Below are 26454 nucleotides of genomic sequence, written 5' to 3'. Positions count from 1 at the left end.
TGTTTCCAAATCGACTGTACGGCACCGGGAAGGGTTCTTTCTCATGTGGGTAAACATCATATCAAAAATTTGTCTAAAATAGTTGATTTTTCGATAGACTCTTACTTATGAAAGACCCTCTATTTTACTTTTAGGTAAATTGTACTCATATGCCTTTGTAAATCGTTAGTTCTTGGGAAGAATTTTTCACACGTTTTAAATCATTGTGCTGATGACATGTGCGATCTATGACGTAATATCCGTTATCTTTTCTGTCGTATAAATGTCCTCATTGTCGTTCCAATAATTCTACATAATCCAAGCAATGACATCTTACTGAGTTCACATTGCCCTAGCTAAAGCGACTTCCCATAGACTCTTGTCTGCTGTCGCAGAGATCGACCAGTTAGCACGCATTGTATTCTTCACCTGACATAATTAGGAACATTAAATCCAGACGCTTAAAATGGGCAGGGCATGTAGCAGTATGGGCGAATTCAGAAAGCATATAGAGTGTTATTTGGGAGGCTGGAGCGAAAAAGGCCTTTGGGAAGACCGAGATTTAGTAGTATTTAGTATTTATTTATTTAACCTGGTAGAGATAAGGCCGTCAGGCCTTCTCTGCCCCTCTACCAGGAGATTCCAACTACAATATCAACAATAAAATTACAATTAGTATTAAATTTACAATTACAATTACAAATAATATTACAGTTAGTATTAAATTTACAATTACAATAAAATCAAAGTACGAAAAGATTACCTGAATAATTAAAGCTAGATAATTTATCATAGAGAAACAAAGAATATTTTATATTTACTGAATTACAAATTAAATCTAGAATAACAAAATTGTATAGTGATGAAATTACTGAATATTGAAATATTTTGTCATAGATTAAAGAAACTATTTACAAGTAATCAATTACTGACCAAGATGTAGGTGGGAAGACAATATTATATTAGTAGTGGTGGTGGTGGTGTTGGTGGTGGTTTTATTTTCCCTGGCAGAGTTAAGGCCATGGGGCCTTCTCTTCCACTCAACCAGGGTTCAATAATATACATGAAATGCAAAATTAGATTACAAAACAACACAAAAGAAAATACCTTATAAATTACATAAAATATAGTAGAAAATTACAATAGACAAGATCAGTTACATAATATAAAAGTCAAGATTGGTTACATAATATATAAAATAAAGTAGAAAATTAAACATAATCAAAATCAGTTACATAACATAAGGGGAATATACACACTCACATACACACACAATTTATAAGACCTAAAATGCTCGAGATAAATTCGACGATTAATTCACTTCAGATATACTATACAGTTAGTATACTAATAGGAGAATACATGTGGGTTACAAGACATAAAATGTTGATTAGAAAAGTCGTACTAAATGGCATGCAAATACAAATGATTAAGTAATATATCAAGATAATAAAAAAAGAGAAAAAAAAGAAGAGAGAGAGAGAGAGGAGAAAAAATAACAAGTTGGTCATTTAATACTATTTAGAAACTTCCGCAAGAGTTTAGTTCTGCAGGATATGACAATAGAGACAGGAGTAATTTTGCACAGGACAGGGACCGATGGCGGACTTATGTCAGGGCGGCAGTGAACCTGCGGGTTCCTGAAAAGCCATGTTCGGAAACAAACGTTTTATGTTCGGAAACAAATGTTTAATAATTAAAATGGGCTTCAGGAAGAACCAAAGAAAGTACCTTGTTAAGTATACACGGATAGGAGAAATTATTCTATATTTAAATGGCTGTAATGTAAAGTTGCAGTTTTGTTGATACGCCCTTCTGGTTGATGCCGTCGACATCATACCATCTCTCGTTTTATTAAAACATCCACTACCCGTTCACTCGTCGATATGTGTATGAGCCTGTAGATCCGTCTATCTTCCTGTGTCTACTTTTCTAACAAGATTGTCTATCTACTTGTGAGAAGGCGTGACTCCGAACTCCTCCCTCAAGCGCTGCTGTATTGGTAGGCGTGCGGAAGCATCAACATGCCTGCACGACACAACACGTGGATAGTGCATACATACCGGAAACGTCAGTCCCGCAGCTACTTCTGTTCTTGGCTGGTGCTGACTCTTGTGGGCGGGCACTTGGCGCTCCTATCTGACGACCACACGCAACACGACCCGACGCGCGCGCGATCTTTTCTCGTGGACCACCTAGATGCCGCGCCGATTGTGATGCAAGGCATTTGGTTCCTTACAAAACCAATCTCAAATAGCCATGATAACACCTGTGCATAGATCTGTAAACATGTATGTTTGTATGCAATTATGTCCTATTTTACTGTGTTCTTTTCCGGATTTACTCAACGTACTGCAGCCGTGGCGAAAATGTGACTCACGAGCACATTGTGGCTCGCAATGATAGCTATGCATTTCTCTTGCTTCCTACCTTCTCCAACCCCCACCCTCTCACTCACTGGACTCAAACTCCGTTCCATTTGTATTTGTCTCTGACCTGCGAGTGGCGTATCGTCGCAATGTCTCTCTCGAAACCATGAACCTCTAAAAAAACGAAAGTTTCAGAGTAGGATGCATTATAGGAATAGGATGACATGATTTAAATATTAGTACGCCTAATGGATTCGATTTGTTTAATATTTTGTAACAGTGAAAATGCATTATAGGTCTGTAAGTTCTCAATTACTTTATTATGAAAAAAGAAAAACTATTTGCTTTCAAAACCGTTGCAATACATAACGGAAAAGTACAACTTGTTTGTTGTCTTAAACTGAAAAGTGATTTAAAAATTCAGGAAAACCAATGTTAATGAACAGCGAAAATAATTTTTATGATTTGTTATTTACATTGTAATAAAATAATTTACTTCAGTCTTGTAACACAAAAGATAATATGTTTCTTATGTTTTACATAATGCGAAATAATTGGTTTTGTTATATATAGTGTCAGATAAAAATGGATAATTTATTTTATTTTATTGACGACACTTGAACAAAGGAACAGAATGACATGATTTAAATATTACTAATGGATTCGATTTGTTTAATATTTTGTAACAGTGAAAATGCATTATAGGTCTGTAAGTTCTCAATTACTTTAATATGAAAAAACTATTTACTTTCAAAACCGTTAAAATACATAACGGAAAAATACGACTGGTTTCTTGTCTTAAACTGAAAAGTGATTTACTTATTACACAGTTCCTCTTAAAATGAATTAAGTGCATGCTTCTTCCGTATTTATTTTATAATTATTAGAGACTGATTAAAAGGGTTGAACAAGTGAGCGGACGCTATTGCCATCACCTAATTCCTTCCCCCCCCCCAACACTTGTTCACAGCTAATGTCCAAGGGATAGAACTGAGCTAGCGAGCAAACTGTGTTTGCTCTATAGTGCACTGAGATGACGACTCCTGCTGTAGACTGTCCCCGTCGACTGTGAAAAGGACAGCACTTACACCCCTTACACCCTGTACAAGCTTTACAAGAAGATATTTAAATGCCCTCTAATGTCAGATATTTATTCAATATCAAGATATTTAAATGCTAGTTTTTCATTATTTTGTAAAATTAAATATTTTGACATGCGAGGTTTCTGTGAGTCAATAAACCCATTTAAGGAAATCAGGAATGTTGGAGAGTACGTCTCAGTTAAAATCTTGAGGTGAAATTCTTTCTGAATTAAACTACTTTCTTATAAAATACGCTTACATATCTTATATGAGAATATAAAAAAAATAGTGAAGCTCGCGGTAAAGTGTCAGGTCGTTGATAACATCTGTGTAACAGAAATTTCCCCGTGAAGAGAAAGTAACAGAGCGTGTGAACGTCTGTGGAACAGCGAAATTTCAATCTCCGTCGAACCTTAATGTTCCGCACGTGCAATGAGGCTCGGCAGTTTAGGGGCGGTCGCATTCAACCACTTATAAATGACCATGTGCGTATATTTCCTTCCAACGTTTTCCTATTGTAGAAAAAAGAGGAGTGCAGCCAGAGTTGGAGGGGGGGGCGGGTTAATCGATATTTCAGCTGTTAAACGTGTTGCAATGTTTACGGAACCCGCGGCCTCCCGTTTCCATTTCCACACACACCATTTCAGACCTGAGAACTTGAGTATTTGCCCACATTTCAGTGCAAATGGAATTGAAACTTTAATTCTGTCTGTAAAACTGTTAAATCGAGAGGTGTTCGCTAGAAGCCATTTTGCTTCATACATCTGTATCAAAATGGAAAGCGAATTTAAGGGTATTTCACAAAACCAGAGAGTAGTTAACAGTGAAATTAATTCTGCATGAGTATTTTCCACAGTTTAATGGTGTGTAGAGTACTAAAACTTGTGCATATTTTCGTACATTATAGATCTATTGAATAACGGCCGCGTAGGGCAGTTGGTGGAGCATTTAGGACATCCCGGGTTCAACTCTTCTATTCCTTCGTACCTGTCGTCTCGCTTCACTTACCTTTCTTCCCACCACAATCTGAACACACGCTCTCGTCATGAAGCAATACTAAGAATACCATCCCATCGCACCTCCTCATAGAGCGTATTCCGAATCTCACCGGTGAGCAATCCGATGGCATCACGGTGTTCCGAATTCCACCGATGACGTCATTGATGCTCCACCGGTGCCATCAACTTGCAGAGGTGGTGGCAATCTCCATCAGCCGCCATCAGTGAATCTGATTGGTTCTTGTATAGGGCGGGAATTAGCAGACGAATGACATCGTGCACTGTTGTGTCATGGCGGTGTGTTCTGCTGTATTATTTGTAATGAGCACAACATAAAAATATGTTAATGGCTTATGAGCGAACATGTCAACGGACCAGTTATTACTACCGGTTCAAGAAATAAATTGTTTATGCTCTCTTTTCTTTGAACGAGATGGGAGTACGAAAATTTCGCAAAATTTTGCTAGCATAGCACAGACAACAACTTGTACAGTCGCCATGACAGCCATCGATCCTTCCAGCAGTTTTGTTCCTTATTTCGCTGCAACGTGACGTCTTTGATGCCACCAGACCGGTGAGATCCGGAATACGCTGATACTCATCCTCTTTCACAATAGCCCTGCCAAGACTCTGGAATTCGCTACCTGCTAGCATCAGGGACTGTCGAAATAAAATTGAATTCAAACGCAAACTTATTAAGCACTTGGTCAGTAATTGATTTCTTGTAAATAGTTTCCTTAATCTAACACAAAATATTTCAATATCCAGTAATTTCATCGCTATACAATTTTGTTATTCTAGGTTTAATTTGTAATTCAGTAAATATAAAATATTCTTTGTTTCTCTATGATAAATTATCTAGCTTTAATTAGTGAGGTAATCTTTTCGTACTTTGATTTTTATTGTAATTGTAAATTTAATACTAATTGTAATTTTATTTGTAATTGTAATTATAAATTTAATACTAATTGTAATTTTATTGTTCATATTATAGTTGGAATCTCCTGGTAGCGGGGCAGAGAAGGCCTGACGGCCTTATCTCTACCAGGTTAAATAAATAAATACTAAATACTTAATAAAAAATCCCAGTTGGTGGCAGGATTTTTCCGCCGCCTAAACTTCCAGAACGTCCAGGAAGTCCATTCTCAATTCAAATTGAGTACTACTTATTTCTGGGAGTTAAAAGTGCCTGAAGTATGGTGCCGAAGTCACTATATCATTCTAATGTCTAGATTATGATAAACGGAAATCTCTCTGCATGATCCTTCGTAGTATATAAAGTGGATACCTCTCCTTTATTTCTAAATAAAACGTAGAAGTGCTACAAATAAATATGGAATACCATTTTTTTTAATCTATATGTTTTGAATACTGAACGTAAAATATCGTCCTGTTTATTGATGAATGTGTCTGTGAATGGTACACCGGACTTAGATGTTTTAAAAATATGTTATAAAAATTAATTTCCTCAAAATCTAACATATTTCCTTCAAAAGGATCGAGGTACAAATATGGAATACTATTAATAAGTTGGTTGAAAACCTTTTATCATCCAGTCTGCTGTCGAAAAATCTGAAAGTTAGAATTTATAAAACAGTTATATTACCAGTTCTTCTGTATGGTTGTGAAATTTGGACTCTCACTTAGATAGAGGAACAGAGATTAAGGGTGTTTGAGAATAAGGTCTTTAGGAAAATATTTGGGGCTAAGAGGAATGAAGTTACAGGAGAATGGAGAAAGTTACACAACACAGAACTGCACGCATTGTATTTTTCACCTGACATAATTAGGAACATTAAATCCAGGCGTTTGAGATGGGCAGGGCATGTAGCACGTATGGGCGAATCCAGAAATGCATATAGAGTGTTAGTTGGGAGGCTGGAGGGAAAAAGACCTTTAGGGAGGCCGAGACGTAGATGGAAAGATAATATTAACATGGATTTGAGGGAGGTGGGATATGATGATAGAGAATTGATTAATCTTGCTCAGGATAGGGACCAATGGCGGGCTTATGTGAGGGCGGCAGTGAACCTCCGAGTTCCTTAAAAGCCAGTAAGTAAGTAAGTATTAATAAGTTACAAGATTAAGAAAAATGCAGTCAAAATGGCGTCTACTAAGAAAAGCACAGAAAAAGCATTGCATCTTCATTAGAAGGTGTTTTACAAACCGTAATATTGAATCAATATTAATCGTTTCTCACGTCCTTTCTCGAACTTGGTTTATGGCTTCTTGCATTGCCTTTTCATTCCACTGTTTTCTAAGTTTGTTGGCAGGTGAGGTTTTTCCTCCTCCTACAGGTGCTAACACTAGTAACGAAACGGAAAACCAGGGTGTAAAGATGGAATATTTATAATTAGGGCTCGGAAGTTTAGGAAAAATACTTTTCTTTTCGAGTGTCCGGAGACAAGCCCCAACATAATATATGTTCATTTTGGGTCATTGTTTTATTTGTCCTTTTTTGCCTTTTCGACGTTTTTCAGCTTATTGGTCCTGTTCAGCCTCTTTTTTTAAGGTCTTGATGGCTTTTTTTTTTGCAACTTCAGCTTCTTCCGACTACATTTTTACTGCCATCTTTACAATTCACTACCAGATCTCACTTGCTTCAAGTATGCATCAATGACATCAGTTGATGTGGAGAGACGTTCCTCGATGTTTTGCAACGTGCTGTCAGAAAACCGACGATCCTTTACACTTAAGAACCTGGAGATGACTATTGTGTTAAACTGTAATTCTGAGATAAAGTTTCCGAAGTCCCATTTCTGTAACCCTAGTGTGGTTAAACCAGATATTCTAGTTGTACTAATTTCGATTTCTTTCTTCAGGATGTCCATTGTGGGTTCGCTGAATTCATTCTAGGTGGAAAAAATCGTCCATTCTAAATTCTCAAAGTACTTTTTTTTTAACAAATACAAAATTCAATTCTCAAATTATGTTAATCTAAAAAATATATAATGTCTGAAAGAAGAAGCATTTCATTTATATAGTTTTTTCGCAATCTGTTTGCACACCACCAGAATTTTGTATTTTTGAAACATATTCATTAAATATGTAATTGAAACTGAAATTATTAATGAATTTGAATCAAATTTTTTATCTCCTTTTTCCAGTATTTGGGTCCTTTTTATGATATCTATAGATCTTTTAAATTTATAGGTCTTCAACTTCCGAGCTCTATTAGTAATATTATCTAATACTTCATATTCATTGTGACAGACTGTAGTTGTAAGTCGTAACCTCAAAACATATAAATTTAAAACGAAATAAACTAAACATTATATTTCTATAAACGTAGATTATTTCTCTTTAAGAATTTGTATAATTAATATTCCTAACATTAAGGAATAATAATCTATATTCAAGAAAAGAACTTCCCGCCAAAATTTTCACTTGCCTCTAAAACGCAGTAATGATAAACGTTTCGACAGTTCAGCTTTTAACTGCAAACTAACACATTCCCGCGAAAGAGAGTTTCAGTGCGTAGTCATTTGAAAGGATTCCTATAGAATACAACACGTCTCAGGTCATATATCACACCATTTCATATGTTTACCCCTGTTTCATATTTGTAACACTTCCTTTATAACAGTCGACGGGAAAATTCTGGATTGAGTTACTGAATGTGCAGTTAACAGAGATTGTTTTGTTATAGGTCTAAGTGAAAGTGAAAGATTTTGCTATACAGTTATCCGTTTCGACATAAATTTCGGTGAACATGGATATATGTAGGTAGGCCTACTACATACATAGTACAATAAGACTCTTTCATTTCATTTTACCTAAGCTTGGCCTGCACAAGGTTTGCGCTCTCCGAGCCGGCTCACAGCTCATGAGCGGAATGTAGATATTAGCTGCGCTCTGTATAAGGGTGGACTGGAAGAAGGGGTGATCTCGTACAAAATATACAGAAAAGGAAGTACTATTACGAAATTCCCGTTCAGTGTTTGCATAACTATCTTGGACTATTATTAATTAATAAAGAAATATTTATTTTACATAAATAATAGAACTTCTATAGCTACTTAAATGTACAATATCATTTTGTTATATTTTTATTTATCAGTACATCAAAACGAGGTTTTATGCTGTTGGCAGCTGAAAGGAACAGTAGCCTACTGATCATAATGAAACATCAGTTACAGATGTTCGATACCGCCTTTATTAAAGTTGATTATAGAAAACAGTTGCTCACAAATTAATAATATAAATGTTGAGCCAAACATAGCAACCATTTTCACAGCCAGCCAGTGTAGTCGTGGATATTATTGCTAATGTTTAGTCTTGTAAAACTCAACCAGGCTAGTAGTATTATTCAAACGATCTTTAGCTCTTAGGTCACATTGAAGATCAATAAGTTCGAGCTGTAAATCTTAATTGTTAAATGTTATGTTCCATCTTTCAGATTCCTCCATACTGTACTGTAGCAGTAGATAAGCAACGTGAAACAGTTATTGCTGCATACATACTGCACTCCACTAGATAACTGAGTGGTCGTTTCCCTCTCCTCTACCTTATTGCAAGTCTATGTGATTCTGACGTATCTTCCTCTCCGTTTCGGCGAGCGGTAAACACCGTTCTCCCGCTCCGAAAGAGCGCGCGCGTTCGTTGAGCACTGTTTGTGCAGGCCTGATCGTTCACTGTCAGCAGCTTTGCTATCGGTAACCGCCATGTAGCTCGCAAGATAGTCACGGAAGACTCTCCCAGAAAGTCACTCTTCATTATCACTAATTCTTATTATTCTAAACATAGAAATAAAATAGTATATAGCTTTATTTAATAACGTTCTACACGGATTTAGAATCTCATAGGTCAAGACACGTTGTCACATCCTATGATTTTTGTCTTAGTAAATTTTCAGTTTCAATACATTTTGTAACAAAACTGTGCACATCAAGAAGACTACGAACTTAAACAATTTGGAAATTCTCTATACATCTGCTTTGAAACTATCAGGCACAGTTAATGCGTACATGGGAAACACAAACACTCGCTGTCATATAGAAAAAAAATAAAGAAAAAGACAGCGTATTCCATTTACAGTATTACCACAAAAGAAATTAATCGATAACACTCACTGTCAGATCCAGCAGGAAGTAAACTGCTTTCTGCAGGAACTAGATCAGTGTAATTATCTTGTGTTTATCCTGTGGTATTATATTGTTACCTCCGATCTTGATCTTAGTAAGGATACACAGCATCAGGAGAATAAGGGTAATTCTTAACATAAATGCGGGCTTAAGTGCCTCTTACTGATAAGTAGGCAGCGCATTTTCGTTCCCAAACGTATAGAGGATCGAGTAGTTTTGTCTGGTAGCTACATCTACTACGTCACGTGGATACGTAAGCAAGGTCGAACTGTAAGCAGGTACGCATGGGGCCATTAAAGGATGTAATGTAATATAAATATGCTCCTGTAACGTCATATAACGTAGAAACAACATTCTCTTAGTTTAAAAAAATATGCTATGTTCGTAAAAGATGTGCATTTCATAACCTCAGAATAGGCTATATGTTTTCGTTCACTGAAACGGGATAGGTTTTGATAAACGAATTATTTGTACAGTATATATTGTGTAAAATATAAATATTGATAATTTGGATATTGATTTTTGTTACTATTATTTTGTCCATGTAACGTCATGTGACGTAGGAAGAACATTTTCTTAGCTTCAATAAATTTTTACTGGCAGTTATCTTAAAAGATATGAATTTCATAATCTCGGAATATATTATGTTCTATAATATATATTGTATATAATAGTATACAATATATATTATAGAACATAATATTAAACTTGATACACATTAACTGTAAATAGGCCTACTCTATATATAATATATTCAATTAATTAAATTAACAAAATCAACCCCATTACGGTGAACAAAAACATATATGTGTTTACAGTATGTATTGCGTAGAATAGGCTATGTGTGGTATATACAGACGTGGACAAATTATTAGCAAAACTGAAGATTTTTTGTATAGTCTATATTTTTACAAAATATGATTCTTCAATTTAGACTACAGTTGACATTTTTGTGTATTTCCAAATTATTAGCAAAACTGAAGATTTGTATTGTGTATTTTTCAAAATTTAACTCCTCAATTTGGACTATATTTGATATTTGTGCATATTTACAAATTATTAACAAAACTGAAGGTTTTTATTGTATATTTTTACAAAATTCGATTCTTCAATTTGGACTACAGTTGACATTTTGGATATTTCCAAATTATTAGCAAAACTGAAGATTTTTGTTGTATATTTTTACAAAATTTGACTCTTCAATGACATTTTTGCTAATTTACAAATTATTAGCAAAATGGAAGATTTTTATTATATGTTTTTACAAATTTGACTCTTCAATTTAAACTACAGTTGACAATTTAGCATATTTCTGTCTACTGTAATGATGAAAATATCCAAAATTGTCAACTGTAGTCTAAATTAAAAGGTCAAATTTTGTAAACATAATTATAATACAAATCGTCAATTTTGTTAATAATTTGTCCACGTCTGTAGATGTGTTTTACGTTTGGTCCATAATTTTTCCAAAGAGCCTCATAATAAACCACTAATATATTTTGGCATGTTTAAATGTACATTTTTGTAAATGGAAAATAATATTTAAAATGAGTACAATGTACGCTAGCTACTTAATGTAAAGTTATGCTAAATTATACAGTATAATTTATTTCAGCCTACCTTTACATATACAAATTACAAAATCAAATTCTACCTTTCTGATTACAGAAGTTATATTGTGTGCAATCCAGAAAATAGAGTTCAACTTTCATTTTGGGTGTAGGTCTATATTAAATATTTAATTTATATATGTATATATACATATATATACCTTTTTAATAACAATTTGAGAAAATTATGTACAATATATAGAATAACCTAATTTACAAAGTCATGTAGAAGCTGGAATGTTGCAACACACTATTTTCTTATTATATTAAATTCATTTTATCTGCACCATTTCCCAAAAACTGTGTCGTAAATACCTATTATAATTCAGTTAGTAGTTTGCGAGAAACCATTGTACGTAAAGTCGCATAGACATGAGATGGTATGCATAAATAAAAATATAGAGAGAAACATTTCTCTGGTGTAAATATTGATAGATACGTGCATTTAAATAAAAATCTTCAAAATTCTATCACAGCACAAATTTTTCTGTATACTGAGAATAATAACAGAGTAGAAGACAATCCATTAGGCTCTATAGCCCACAGAATTATTAACGTAAGTCAATTATATATTAATTACATGAGTTAGATCCCATGGCTTGCTTATTCCGCCCCAAGTGTTGACTCAGATTTTTTTTTTTTTTTTTTTTTGAGAAAAAATAATTTTGGATAGCTGAGCTTTGTTCGTGGTTCGTTTTAACGTTCACTCCTCTAGATTTCAACAGCTAGACCACATTATTGCATGTGACTAAATTAAATGTCAATATTTGGACTGTTTAATGATTGCTAATAGCAGGATTTATTCATAATTAATTCGCGTTTATTTACTAACCAAACACACGGTTTCATTATATTAACCAATGCACAGAATTGGACGTGTTAATATTATACAGTTAGCTAGATTTTACAGCAATATAACCCATAATTTGCGCACATGTGACGTGAGAAATTCGGAACAGAAATTAGTTCCTGAAACTGCTGTCGAAAAATAAATTATTGGTCTATTAAAATGTTTTTATGTTTAAGTTACTACCTGTCACATGGCACAGTAACTGATCAAGTGGCAATAATATGTCTCCTTATGTCTAGGAATGAGTGATAACCTGCTGTAAAAATATGATACGAATATTTTGGAATTCACTGCTGAAGAAGAAACGAGGATAATGAAAGATGAGCTGACAGGGAAAAGTGTGTAATGAAAGATAGAGGGAATGGAGAGAAGGATAAAAATGTTAACAATAGGAGAATATGGAAAATTAAAAGAAGATAAATGAGAGGACGAAAACTTAGGAACACGCTATGGAGAATGTAAGATAAAAAAAGTCAATGAAAGAAAAATGTGAGGAAGTAAAACAAGATAATGAAAAGAGAAGAACAGATATATTTATTTCATTTTTATTTATGTTATTAATTTATACTGGCGGAGTTAAAGCCATCAGGCCTTCTCTACCACACCACCAGAATACAAATTGGCATATACAAAAAAAAACAAATACAGAGAGAAGAAGCTAATAATAAATATAAATAAAATTACAGATACAAATACAAAGAGCTCAAGTGCAATTACAGATACAAATACAAAGAGCTCAAGTGCAAAAATTCAAAAATAGAAAAACAATATACATATATATATATATATATATATATATATATATCAGGGATTGCAGAAACAGCACATGTCAATATTTGTAGCGAAATGAGTTTATTGGAGTTTCATGGACTGTTGATATAGGGCTATCATTTTATGCAGAGACCACATATGTCAGTATAGCCGTCTCACATTTGGAGACCTGTGAAATCCTGGAAGCGCGCAGAAACAACTTATGTCAAAGACATGTGCCGACATATTGGTTCCGATTCCAGACGGCAGACATATACGACACAAGGATACAAAAATTTATCCCACTGAATGACGAATGTCTCAATTCTGGTGGGGAATATGTTGAAAAATAATTCCACAATTGCTGTGTCTGTTCCAATAAAACTTTCCATGAAATGTTCTTCTTTTTCTGTAAACGGCCCTAGGGAAACTTATTTCTTTACGGCCTTCGTAATTGCGCTTGAGTGACCAAAATTTGTGTAAGCACTTCTTTTGACATTATTAAAGTGATGGGAGAAGAAAGATTATTTTTTTATCTGCCCCCATGAGAATATTTCCTTGTAAGTACAAAGGAGAATACCATATTTACCTTCTTCATTGGCATATCCAGATAAAATCGTGCCAATTCAAAGAGGGACGCTTGACGATATACGCAAACTTATGCGTTACATAACACATGCATATCAAGAATTTTACAATAACATTCTTCAGTGGCCTATTGTGGAATAATAAGTTCATTTATATGCTGAACTTATGTATTAAGTGAAGACCTTTGAAAGATAATCTAAGGACAATAGGACACAAGCTATTTAGGTATTATTGTATACAAAGATTTTAACAACAAAGTATAAATAATTATTATAAACTTCTTGTCAGTGTTAATTTTGTAGGTAAGTATACTGTAATAATAATCATGATTTATTTTACCTTCCACTCAACCAGCAAAAAGTATACGCACATATGAACTTACAAGCTACTAAGAATACAACAATTTCATTTAAATAAAAGTTACGTGTATACAAGAGTTACTTATGAATAAAGCACGGTCTTCATTGCCCGCGTTCATAAGTTACCTGCGCTTGGATCGTGTGGTGTATGCCTAGCTTGATGTACGATGGAAGGGGAAGATACGGACGTTCCCTCCGTTGTACAGGTTCAGTGCGGTGAAGGATAAAGTTGCACCTTCTTTACATGACAGTGTTGTAAATAAATTCATTGTAACACATCCTTAGAACTTTGATAACATTATATTATTAATAGAATGCAAAAGTGTACAACAGTTTTCATTTATGATTCACCTATTGGTGCGTCCACAGTTCCATTACAATAAAGAACAATACATTTCCGTAAAATATAATATCGAAAGAAAAACCTCTTCGTCTATCACTTAGAAACATTTTGAACTGAGAAAATGTGCGTTCCACATCGCAAGACATGAGTGGTGCGAAACGAAAATATGAGCTGTCACACGTATCACCTGAGGGCTCGCCATTAACCGACAAAATATTTCTTATTTCACACATTGCTGAAAATCCACAGTTCTTTTTCAACACGGTCCCAAATTTCGTCTTACCCGGTTCCAAACTTCGATGTGGTTTTGCTTCACACAGATTTTGGTACAAATGTTCTACGAGTCTGAGGCCACTGAACATTTCGAGGGTTGACGATTATTGTTGTTTTATTATTGTGGGAACATCTTTGTAAACATCTTTTATGTACAACAGATAACCATATTTTATTATTTGCGACAGATTTCCTAATGCTGTTGATGACAATCATAGCACGGGGATAAATATCTTTTGCGTAGAGTTGACTCGCATGGAACGTTTCGCCCAGTATATTTCTGCAGAAATGATTTGGAAGTAGCATTTTGTAACTTGTGTAACGGAATATTGCAACTTACCATCATTTTGCAGAGGTCGTTATAAAACTCTCTCTGAGTAGGCTTATATGAATTTGAACTCGTTGTTGTATCCTGTCTGCCAAACACCGTTATACTTCTTTATGTTGTTTAGACTTCAGTGCTTTTGAATGAACAATTTTCTGTGGCCTTTAAACTGTATATGGCATACTTTGCAAAATATATTTTCTCCTTGTATAGTGAAATACTCACGGCCAAATTCCTCCACATATTGTAACAACTTCTGTTTATTTACGTCTGACATTACAGGCACTCTTGTTTACAACTCTGCACGGTCTACAGGTGCCCGACCGACTGCTGTACGTATTGAGAATGCGTCGAGACGCCGTACCCATGGCGAGTGATGTGGACGTGACGTCAGACTCTCGGTATAGCCCTTGTGCAGACAACTTGTATCACGGCAGCAGGCAATGAAAAGGCAACGAGGTCCGCGCTTTACCTTATGAATTAAACCGTAAAAATAAATAGTGTGAACTGTTAATTAAAGAGAAAAATACAAACTCTGTAGTAGAATTAAACTAAAAAACATAGAATGTTAATATATTACAAATAATGTTAGACAATAGAAAGTCATTATTATGAGACAGCTTTGAAAAAACAGCTCTATCAGGATGCATGTCTAAAGAAAGAAGTTACTATATATTCTGTGACCGTTAAGTCAGTATAATTAGAGTGAATTGCTAATAAGGTTATCCTTTAAGTTATTTTTAAAAATGTTTATTGTCTTGCAGCCCCTAATGCTTCGCGACAAGAAATTCCATTGTGGCGAGGTGGATACTGTAAAAGATAATGAGTAACGATATATTCTATGAAGAGGTATACTTAGCGTGCCACAGATAAGTGATCTGATATTTACGTCGTAGTTAGAGTATAGATAAGAGAAACGAGACGAAAAGTAATTTGGTGTTGAGGTGTGCAGAATTCGAAAGAATAAAGACAAAGAGTGTAAAATTCTACATTCTTTGAGTCGGAGCCAAGAAAGACTTGCGAAGGACGGTGATATGTGATCATATCGTCGGATGTTGCATACGTATCTGACGCATATATTCTGAACTCGCTGTAACTTGACTGACAGTTCAGAACTTAGGTCACTTAACAGAACGTCACAATAATCGAAGTGCGTCATTAGTGGGCCTATATTTAAAGTATTTGAAATTTACACATCAATAATTAATTATGTATTAATTATAAATAGATAAACTAACTCTGTTTCAAAAATATTTTTATTTCGGAAAACGTAGTATGTGTATTTCTTGTGTTAAATTTTATATTACCTCGTTAACATATTTCAACCTGCTGTCGGCCATCTTCAGAACTGGTTGTTGCTGGTCTTGGCGCCTGTTGTTTGTCTTTCCTCTGGGGGTGTGCTTGTGTAGTGTAATGTGGAGTTAAAGAGTGTGTGTGTGTGTATTCTGAAATTGAGCTGTGTGTTGAGAATTTCATTTGGATGTGTTTTTGTGTGTCTGTATATTTCGTATTGTTCTAGTGTGTTTAGTTTATGGTTTTTTGGTTGGATGTGTAGAATTTCCATGTCTGTTGATGTCTCAGTAGGTGTGGTTAGCATTTGTGATGTGTTGTGCATATGTGGAAGTGTTTTGTAATTTTGTTATGACTGTGATGTATTATTTGTAACGTATTTGAAATGATCTGCCTGTCTATCCTATGTAGAAGTTGTTGCAGATGTTGCATTTGATTTGTATATACCTGTGTGGTTGAATTTGTTTGTTTGTGTGGTTTGTGTATTGAGATGTTTTTATAGAGTATTATTTGTTCTGTATGCAATGTTGTAATTTAATTTCTTGAATGAGGTTGCAATCTTGTGTGTGTTTTTGTTTTTGTTGTATGTTAGTCTGATGTATTTTTTGCGTTCTTGTGTTTGTGTTGTATTCTTATGTTTTTTGTGATTATGTTTTGTCGTTCTTATTATGTTGTCAATTATGTTGGGGTTGTATCCGTTTTCTTGTGCTATTTATTTGATCGTGTTTAGCTCTTCTTTGTAGTGTTGTTGGCTCATTGATATATTGAGTAGTTTGTGTACCATTGTTCGGAATGCAGCATGTTTGTGTTGTGTTGTGTTGTGTGGTTGTATATGTTGTGTATGTGTGTTGTTGTTGTTTTTCTGTAGACTTTGAATGTGTATTTGTTGTCGACTTTTGTTTCGTGATGTCTAGAAAATATATGGATTTGTTGTTTTCAATTTCTAATGTGTAGTGTAGCTTCGAGTATATTTCGTTTATGTTTTGATACAGGTTTTGGATCTGTCTTTTGTTTCCTTTGTATAGTATTAGTACCTCATCTACGTATTAATTTCACCAATAGCAGGCCGAAACATGTTAATGAGGTAATATAAAAATCACAAGAAAGGCAAATAATACGTTTTCCGAAGTGATACAGTGTTAAAAGTTGTGTAATCGAGATGTGTAATATTTTCATATTTATTTAGATAGACTATTTCGTTCATATGACGTCATTCCATTTTCGACCAATGAAGTGTAATGAAATTTTGAATTCCAACCAATCACAGTCAGACTTTGCGATAATTTCTGCAGCTAGATTTATCGCTATCAATTTATCGCATGGACGTTCTTTTGTTTAGTCGTTGTCGCCAACTGTTTCCCCGTAAATTGATGATCATGAATACATTAAGATGCAACTACACGGTTAAACTTTTCTTTCAACTTTAAAGCAATGAATGCAGGATTGATATTTAATATTAATTAATATATTTACGCAGTGAAGACGACGTTCAAAACGGCGCACCATGTAGACACAAAATCTTTATGCATCTTAATTGAACGTACCTTTTAAACTTGATTCTTTCAATTAGACTTCGTGGAATTGCCACGAGAATCGCAAGGTTTACTGCGCACGCGGTATAGACTGTATGAGAAGGGGGCGTGCAAAGGATTGAGTATGCCTCTGATGTAAACACTGAGCAGTATACTGCGGTTACAATAAAACCTATATCCTGCATTCAAGAAATATAATGAATGATCATTGAATTAGGAAATGTCTAAACATGTAAATACACAATTATTTTATAGTGAGATATATTAACTCTTAAAATGTAACGTAATATACATCATTCTTGAATATGTGCATTGCAGTGAAGACTTACGTACATTTTGAGCGACTGCAAAGTAATCTCCTTCGATGGTCACTTAAACAGTTTTTATATTGGGAAATGTACTACGTTCAACATCACACGATGTAATACGTGCATATTTGAAGAACGAAAAGTCACTACTTTTTAGTACACCAACTTCAGACGTCTTGTCGTGACCTGATAGCACATAATTTATAATATGAAGTTGTGAATAGGCAGAATTTTTAGCAATAATGTTTCTCAAATTACATTTCACTTTTTCTGAAATTAGTGAATAGTTATTTTGGATAACGGTTTGTGATACTTTATCCACTATATTAAGGGCTTCTGAGAGTTGTAGTTTAGACGATTCTAACAGGGTGATGCTTTTGGACACGATTTTAAAATTAGAGTCAATGAACACAATATCTTCCAACATTCAGAAGGCAATGATTTTACAGCGGAACTGTCTGTGCTATCCAATGCATCCATTATTTTGCTGTAATGTTCTGCATAATTATTAACAGAATCCAACCACGTTCCCCAACGGGTCAAGACCGGCTGCGGAGGTAAGGGTATTCCAGGGGCAATTGTTTGTAAGAGCAACACTCTCATTGTAGTATGTTTGATTGAATTCTTGTCTGCACTGAACAAATGTTAAGCTTTGACTATTCCAACCACAGTAATGCAAAAACAAATGCTTACATAGGTATACATTAGCTGTAGCTATTGTATCTATTTGGACCGTCCAGATCTCTTAACATGAACTGCTTATACTACGAGACCGGGAGGTCGCTCACCTCCTCTATACTACCGTACATCGACAACCTTATTGCATGCTGCGTGTGGCAATTCAACGAAGTCTACTTTCAATATTCTTCCCAGATTGCACGCATACGCGATTGAAATATTGAACTGTGTAGATGCAGCTTTAGTTCCGTTACACACTACAGCGAGAATGTCTTTGTCGAGCTATAAAAAATGCTTTCGTGTAGCACTCATTGTAAGTAACGGTCAAAACAAGGCACAGCTGACACTGGTCCTGCTTCCACAGGTAACATAACCTATAAAATTGTAGCCTATAACATTTGTATTGAAATTAAACAATTAATAGACGTTCAAATTTATGTAACATAATCGCATATCAAACTCATAGACCTTGTATAGTAATAATGTCTTTGATCAAACTGCCTTTCGTATGGCGTAATAAAATTCGTGTTTTAATTAGGCCTATCTATACAGAGATGGCTTCACTGTGTAGCAACATGTCTCGCTGTGAATACATAAGCATTGGTATATAGCTGTCCCCACTGTTACTGTTAAATTAAATTATAATTTCACCAGATAATGAAAATGTAGCCTATTTGTTATAATAATAAGAGAGAAGTGCAGTACATGTAATTAAGATTGTTAAACCTGTATTTCGCTTTTCGCAATTGGCATTACTGAATAATAACATCGAATTTCTTTATTGCAGTAATCGATATCCATCTACGAGTATTTCAACTTCACAATGTCTGAATAGGTTAAGTATTCGTTAATATACAATTATTAACATTTTGTGATCGAATTTTAGGGATATGTTATTTAAATTTTTATTTTATTCACGGAATAGTCCTAATAAATGTCACTCGAGGTCTGAGATTTCCCAGATAAATCCACTCGTTTCGCTCGTGGATTTATCGGCGGATCTCAGACCTCTCGTGACATTACTACAGATAATTGATAGTCGTCCCAACCAGGGTTTAATAATGGGTCTCCTAATCAATTCTAAATGAATATTTATATTTAATTCAATTTTTTCTTTAATAGAAACCCTAGTTAGGTAGGCTGTCATTGAAATATTTTTTGGAAATCCAACAAACAATTTAGGCTACAAAACAAATTACATTTCATAAAGAATATAAATGATGATTAATTATGCAAATCGATGACTTCAGTGCAGTGGAGGATATCATGTCCAGGGTGCTGTCAGGAACTTTTAATTTTCGGAAGACTTCTAAGGACTCCCGTGGGATTGTGCCTCTAGCCCCAATCATAATTCCTATAACGTCCCAAGTCTTGATCTTATATTTGGTCCCCAAATCGCTGCAGCATGGCAGATAAATTGCCCGTTTTTCTTTGCAGACTTCTCTAGGTTGTTCCTCGCTGTTCTCAAAACGGACTGTGGGATCGAGAATGAGTCCACAATTTTTTTTTCAGTCTATAATAATGATATCCCTTCTTCTATTATTTGAACCGTCAGCAGAAAGGCACCCAGTTTCCTCGTACACCTCATACTTATCAACCCGGCGAAGTTCATTGGCAATCATGGAGCGAATTTTATTATGTCCGTCAATTCTCAGTAATTCTCTCTTCCGGCAAAAACCCAGTACATGGGCTAAGGTTTCTTGCTCATCGCATCTTCTGCAATGGGTAGTACCAAGGCTTCTGCCTGGGATAGTTCATTTTGATCGCTTCAGTCCGTTAGCTGCAGGAGAAACCCTTCTTTTTGGAAATCCATGCATTCCCTTCTGTGTCTAATCCGTAGTAACACATTTATGTAACCATTCATATTGAAAATAATGTTCAAATTGTTATTCTAAAAGGAGAATATAACTTGGATGACATCTGTCCCCACGCGACTAAATGCGTTACGGAAAAGTACGCTAGTACTGAAGGGATAAGACTCTATCCCTTTCAATACAGTAGATAGTCTTATTCTAAGAAAACAAGGCATTCAGAAAATACACTAAATAGGTTGAACGGTTAGTGATGGAAGCGCGAGAGAGAACGCGAATCTCCTACAATTGAAATTCGGAACTCAAAGTTTTATATGCAAATGAAATTACTTCGGTAACGAAATAGTTTCCATTCATATCGCGCAGGGCTTTAATGCAATTTTGTGCTAATGTTCTGCTTATTTGCTCTAAATTAGGGCGTTAACGTACAACCTGCTGACTTTTGATCACCGTTTTCCTGAGGTAAATCCATTTGCGGTGAATACTGCAGGAAGTCTGCGGCTTGTTGTTACTTGTCAGACGAATGGAATTGGTCACTAATTATACAAACACACACGAAGTTTGAATTACTTCTCTTCGTAGCGCGGTTTTCTGTTTACTCTTCCGTACACAAATAAATTATACCCTCCATGAATTAAAATGCCAGAACTCGGTGCAAAGTGAAAATACGGGTTTTCGCAATGGAGTGAGAGTATTAGTATTGACCGCATTATTATTATTATTATTATTATTATTATTATTATTATTATTATTATTATTATTATCCGCATTGAATACTGTGAACTAATGGTTATTATTCCCGCCTTATAATATGAAGGTCCGGCGTTCGATTTCTGGGGCCGATTATTCTGTCTTGGGTTTTCCGTGGTTATCCAAGGGGCGCATGCGAACTGAGCATAATATACCTGAACAACCCGTATCTCTTATTCGAGTAGAGCACAAAAGATCTGAAATCATTCGTTCGCGTTGAGCACATAAAAAATTGAAATCGTTCAATCACGTTGAGCACAAACAATTTGACACATTTTTCTTCCCATTTTTTACAGACTTAGTACTAACAGCATTAATTTTGCTGGTATGTTTAAAAACTTTGGTTAAAGTTATATTGCTGGTATGGTTAAATTGTTGGTCAAAATTGAAATCATGTAACTGTAAAATTATGTACAGAGACATCATTTTATTTTTACTAACATTTTTAATATTAACTTGGCTATAACTCTGGATCAACGCCGTTTGCTACCCCCTTTCACGACTGGAGTTCGATGATACTGGCGTAATATACAAACAAATCACTTTATTAGGTACAGGAGGGGATAAAAGTGCTTCATACATATAGGCTACGTAAACTAGAAAATATCACGCTTTTGAGTTTGATAATTTACATTAGGTTTCTGTTTAATCAAAATACAGTATACTATTAACATTGAATGTTTTTACTCACGAACTGAGCTGTCTATGTGGACATAATCATTATGCAGTGTATATTATACTGTCTACAGCACATTAGCGTACAATATAGAGAATGAAGTTAAATTGAAAAATAATCATAATATGGATATTTAAACACATTTTTTAAGATGGTGGCCGTTCATTTCGATACAGGCTTCAGTTCTAATGTGCATATTATCGCACTATAGACTATTGTACCTAATCCCAATTACCAGATTCGTGCTTCGTACTAGTAACTCATGTTGAAATAATTCTGTACCTAAACTATAAAAGAGTACCTTACGTACTGTAAATTCAATCTTCACTTCTGCCCGATCCGAAAAGATAAAATTACTCAGACATACTGTCTACTATCCGTCCAAGTGGTTATGTCGTAGGGTCGTAGAAAGAGAAGAAATCACATGACAGTTAATTACTTAACGAGGCCCTTTTATTTGAGTTATTTCAAACAGTTTTATAATATTACGTAGACGTCCAATTCCTAACAGAAATTAATGTTCTCAGAAAAGAGCTAAGACAGCTCAGTCACTAGCTGGCGAATAAAAGCTGGTGGGGGAAACCGGGATACGACGTAGGTAAATGGACGACAGTACCTATGCGATAATGATGCAATATTGAAAGCTCTTTTGTCACTGAAAAACGCGAACATATTTTTGGAACGTACTGTTCACTATGACCGCAAGGCTACTATGACCGTATATACGATCTTGGATCTGTGTGGAGGACGGTTGAACTTCATTAGTAGAAGGGGTGGGAGTGAAGTACATTCAAAAACTCAGGTACAATAAAAATTGAAGTAAAAATAAAATTATGTCCTTGTATAATCTAATCGAGAAACTACCACTGTCTTATATTTTAATAATGTATCAGTGAAAATATCTCGTTTTTTATGTTTCGTCGAGCGGTTTTTAATTTAGCGGTTGCAGTTTTTTTATTTTAATATAAGCCTCTGTCTGTCCTCATTTCAGAATATCAAAAAATAAATATATGTTTGGATGTGGGCTGGTAAAATTCTTATGAAATTTAGAATGAAATGCTTCGCAAGAGAGATTCTGTTGACTCGGATGCACACATTTGCGGAGGGAATAATGTAGAATCACTTATGTACAGCTGTCAAAAGAAAAAGTGGCCACTCTCCTGAAACAAAGTTCCCTTCGGGTATCTTCGCTACAATTCGGAGACAGGCGATGTTACATGTTGTTGGACCACGTTGCCTGATATCTACAGTTATAATTGAAGTATGCTGTATGTTATTCGATAGCATAATGGTAGCGTTCAGGCCTCTTATTCATGAGGTCCTGCGTTCGACTACAACCTCGTGCTTTTTATGTCCTTTTTTGTTCTGTTTTTGAGAGAGACAAACTAGACATAATGGCTCCTTTCTCTTTTATGATTATTTTAGTAATTAACATCAGGTTCATTAATATATTATGCCATGACTTTTATCATTATCATTAGGATATTGTGGCTGCAAATGGAAAGAAAAAAGATTTTATTCTCAATAAAATATCTTTCGTGGCATAAACATAACACATTTACTGGCGTCGGCCTTAAAACATTCAAACAATTAAGCGTTCAAAAAACAAAACAAAAAGCCACAATTAAATATTTAGTCTATCTTCCTCTTATCTCGATCATCTCGCAGTCGAGTGGGCATGGAATCGACTAGTCTTTGCAAATAGCGACTGTTTTTAGACACGATATTCCAGACATTCTGAACATACACACATAAATGTTCTGCCCATGGGCAGGTCTTTCATTGCAAACCCAGCAATCTCCAATCTTTCCTATTTTCTGCCTTCCTCTTAGTCTCCGCATATGATCCATGTATCCTAATGTCGTCTATTATTCTTTTCAACCAGAGACCCAACCAATTCCTTTTTCTCTTTCTAATCAGTTTCAGCATCATTCTTTCTTCACTCACTTTTTCATTCAAACACAATTTTATTTCTTATTCTATCTGGCCACTTCACACGCACCGTTCTTCTCCACATCCACATTTCAAATGTTTCAATTCGTTTCTCTTCATTTCGTCGTAATGTCCATGTTCTTTCCCCATACAATGCCACACTCCACATAAAGCACTTCACTAGTCTCTTCCTTAGATCTTTTTCCAGAGGTCCGCAGAAGATCCTTCTTCTTCTATTAAAAGCTTCCTTTGTTCATGTTTGCAGTTTTCTTGGGAAGGATAGGTCTAAATGCGGTAACTTCCCGTTGCTTTCCGCACACCACTATCTCTTTCGCATCTTATTAAATTCCAGGGGGCCCAAGCTTGGAGATGAGGAGAGTGGATTTGACTAATTGGGCCCTCCGGACTTCACCGAAAGTCACGGCAAGGGTTAAATATTAATTCTATCAGGATGTTTGACCCTATCAGAAACCGGGAAATCTCAATTAGCCTTTGCCCCCCGCATCCTGGACTAGCTTCTACGAATCATCAGAAAATCTTGGAGTGTGATTGGGCCAATTTTTCCGAAAATGTTTCCACACTTTTGCTCTCGTAGCTCAGCGGAATTTAGATGTCAACGTCTCAGGTTCAATTCCTTGTTACTCCTTTTCATTTTATTGTGGTTCAAGATGGTATAATGTAATAATACAAAAAGAAAAACTAATACCAGTATTATGCAACTGGATTTTTCCAAACCTAATATTAAATTTATGTTATATATATCGCTAAAGAACGATTACAATATAAATAACTTGAATATTATTTATACAGTATCACTAAAGAACGATAACAGAATATAAATGATAAATATCGGTTTGTTTAATTAATATATTGCGAAAGAACAATAACAATATAAATAACTTGAATATTATTTTATATTGCAAATGAAGGAAAACAGAATATAAATGATAACTTGAATATTATTTAAATCGCTAAAGAACGATAACAATATAAAAAACGTGAATATTATTCATATCGGAATTTCACAGATTTATTACAGATGTATTTAAGAAATTGTAGAAGAATAGTAATTAGTAACAGTGTCCTATTTATTCTTCTTGGAGCCAAATTTGTAACTTTTAAAAGTGTGGTTACTATGTTGAAGTGTATGTGTTGTAACGGATGCTTGATTTGTTATGTATGTGAGTCAGTTATGGGATGCTTGATGTCGTCGCAATGTCGTAATTATAGTTTGATTATGTTTGTGTGACTATTGTGTATTAATTTTTTTATGTATGGTACGGAAAGCTGCATATTTATGTTATAGAAGTGTTACGTATGTGTGTTGTTAATGTTTTTGTATGTTCAAAATTGATACCTGATATTTGTTTTGCAATCGCAATGCCTAATTTACGGATTGTTTATGTTTTGTTTACATCGCGTAAGCTAATTTAATTTTCTTTTCCATTTCTCTTTATGCTTATCTTTTTTGTGTATAAAACTATAGCCCTAACATACATATGTAAAATAGGGCTAACCCCCATTGGAGATACAATAATAATTATTATTATTCATATCGTTATAATACCATAACAAAATACAAATGATGACTTCAATTTTATTCATATCTCTAAAGAACGATAACAAAATATAAATAACGTGATATCCATCAAGAACGATAACTGGATATAAATGCTAATTTGAATATCATTTACATCGCTAAAGAACGATTAAAAAATAAAATGAAAACTTGAAGAAGGCGCGAACCCAGAACCTTTGAAGCATTAAACAAGCACTCTACCGCTGGTCTGCGAAGAGCAGATACGGAACACTTTCATAGTTCCGGAACTGCTTGTACAAGCACATGCATCGTGTAACATCGCCGCGACCCGAAGTGGACTTTGAAAATATTCGCTGTTCACGAGTGCGGCCACTTTTTTTTTTGACAGCTGTACATGTCTACTAAATAATCGCTGAAGCTACTGACATCGGTAGGTTGGCAAGACATGAAATCATCTACAAACAAAGCGTCGACTTTCGATGCATCAAGGTAGGGAAGTCCAAAAATTGAACGCAGCCAAATACCACACACGGATTATTTGTCCTTATAGAACAGAGGTGTCAGACACAGCCTAAACGGAGCGGAGCGCTCCACTATAACTCGTTGCGAGCTCCGGCGCTTCCATACACATAAGCAAGTTCACGCTCCGACTGGACGTCTCTAGCACTACAACCGGTTTCGGAGCTTACAACTCTGACACTACTGTTGTAGGATGTTGATAGTCCTAGGCAGTCTCTATCTGTACATCGTCATCTTACTTTAGTAGTTGAAATATTATGTCTTTTTCTGTACTTATGCTTTTCGTATACTTTCAATTCTGCATCCTTTTCACTCCACATTGAAAACAAGACCTTATTGGACTGAAGAACAAATGAATTGAAACAGTGCCCTCCTTTACAAGAGTTGCTTACAAGGATAGTACTAACGTAAATTCAACAAACCGCTGCCACAACGTACCAAAGTTCCGCGCTCTAGGCCTGTGGAATGGGGAGGAATGTAGGCACTCTATGCATTTGTGCTCTTCTCGTAGAATCGTTTCTACTGTTGTTTGTGCTCAACTAGAATGACATCGATGTAAGCGCAGATAGTGATTTCTGACCATTGTGCTCGACACGTATCTAACGTATCCAAGTCTCTTCTGGTGAATGCTGGGATAGTGCTACCGAATTAGGCACGAATGTCCTTCCCATTTCGCCAGGTCTGAAATGAAAATTTAACCTAAATTAATGAATGCTATACAGGATGGAAAAGGATCGATGCACCAAAATTTAAGAGGTGATTCTGCATGTTAAATCAAAACTTTTATTACACTTTTCCTTCGATAAAG

This window comes from Periplaneta americana, chromosome 3, assembly GCF_040183065.1.
Source record: "Periplaneta americana isolate PAMFEO1 chromosome 3, P.americana_PAMFEO1_priV1, whole genome shotgun sequence".
Lineage (NCBI taxonomy): Eukaryota > Metazoa > Arthropoda > Insecta > Blattodea > Blattidae > Periplaneta > Periplaneta americana.
The sequence above is the reverse complement of the archived record's forward strand: the minus strand, read 5'-3'. Positions refer to the sequence as shown.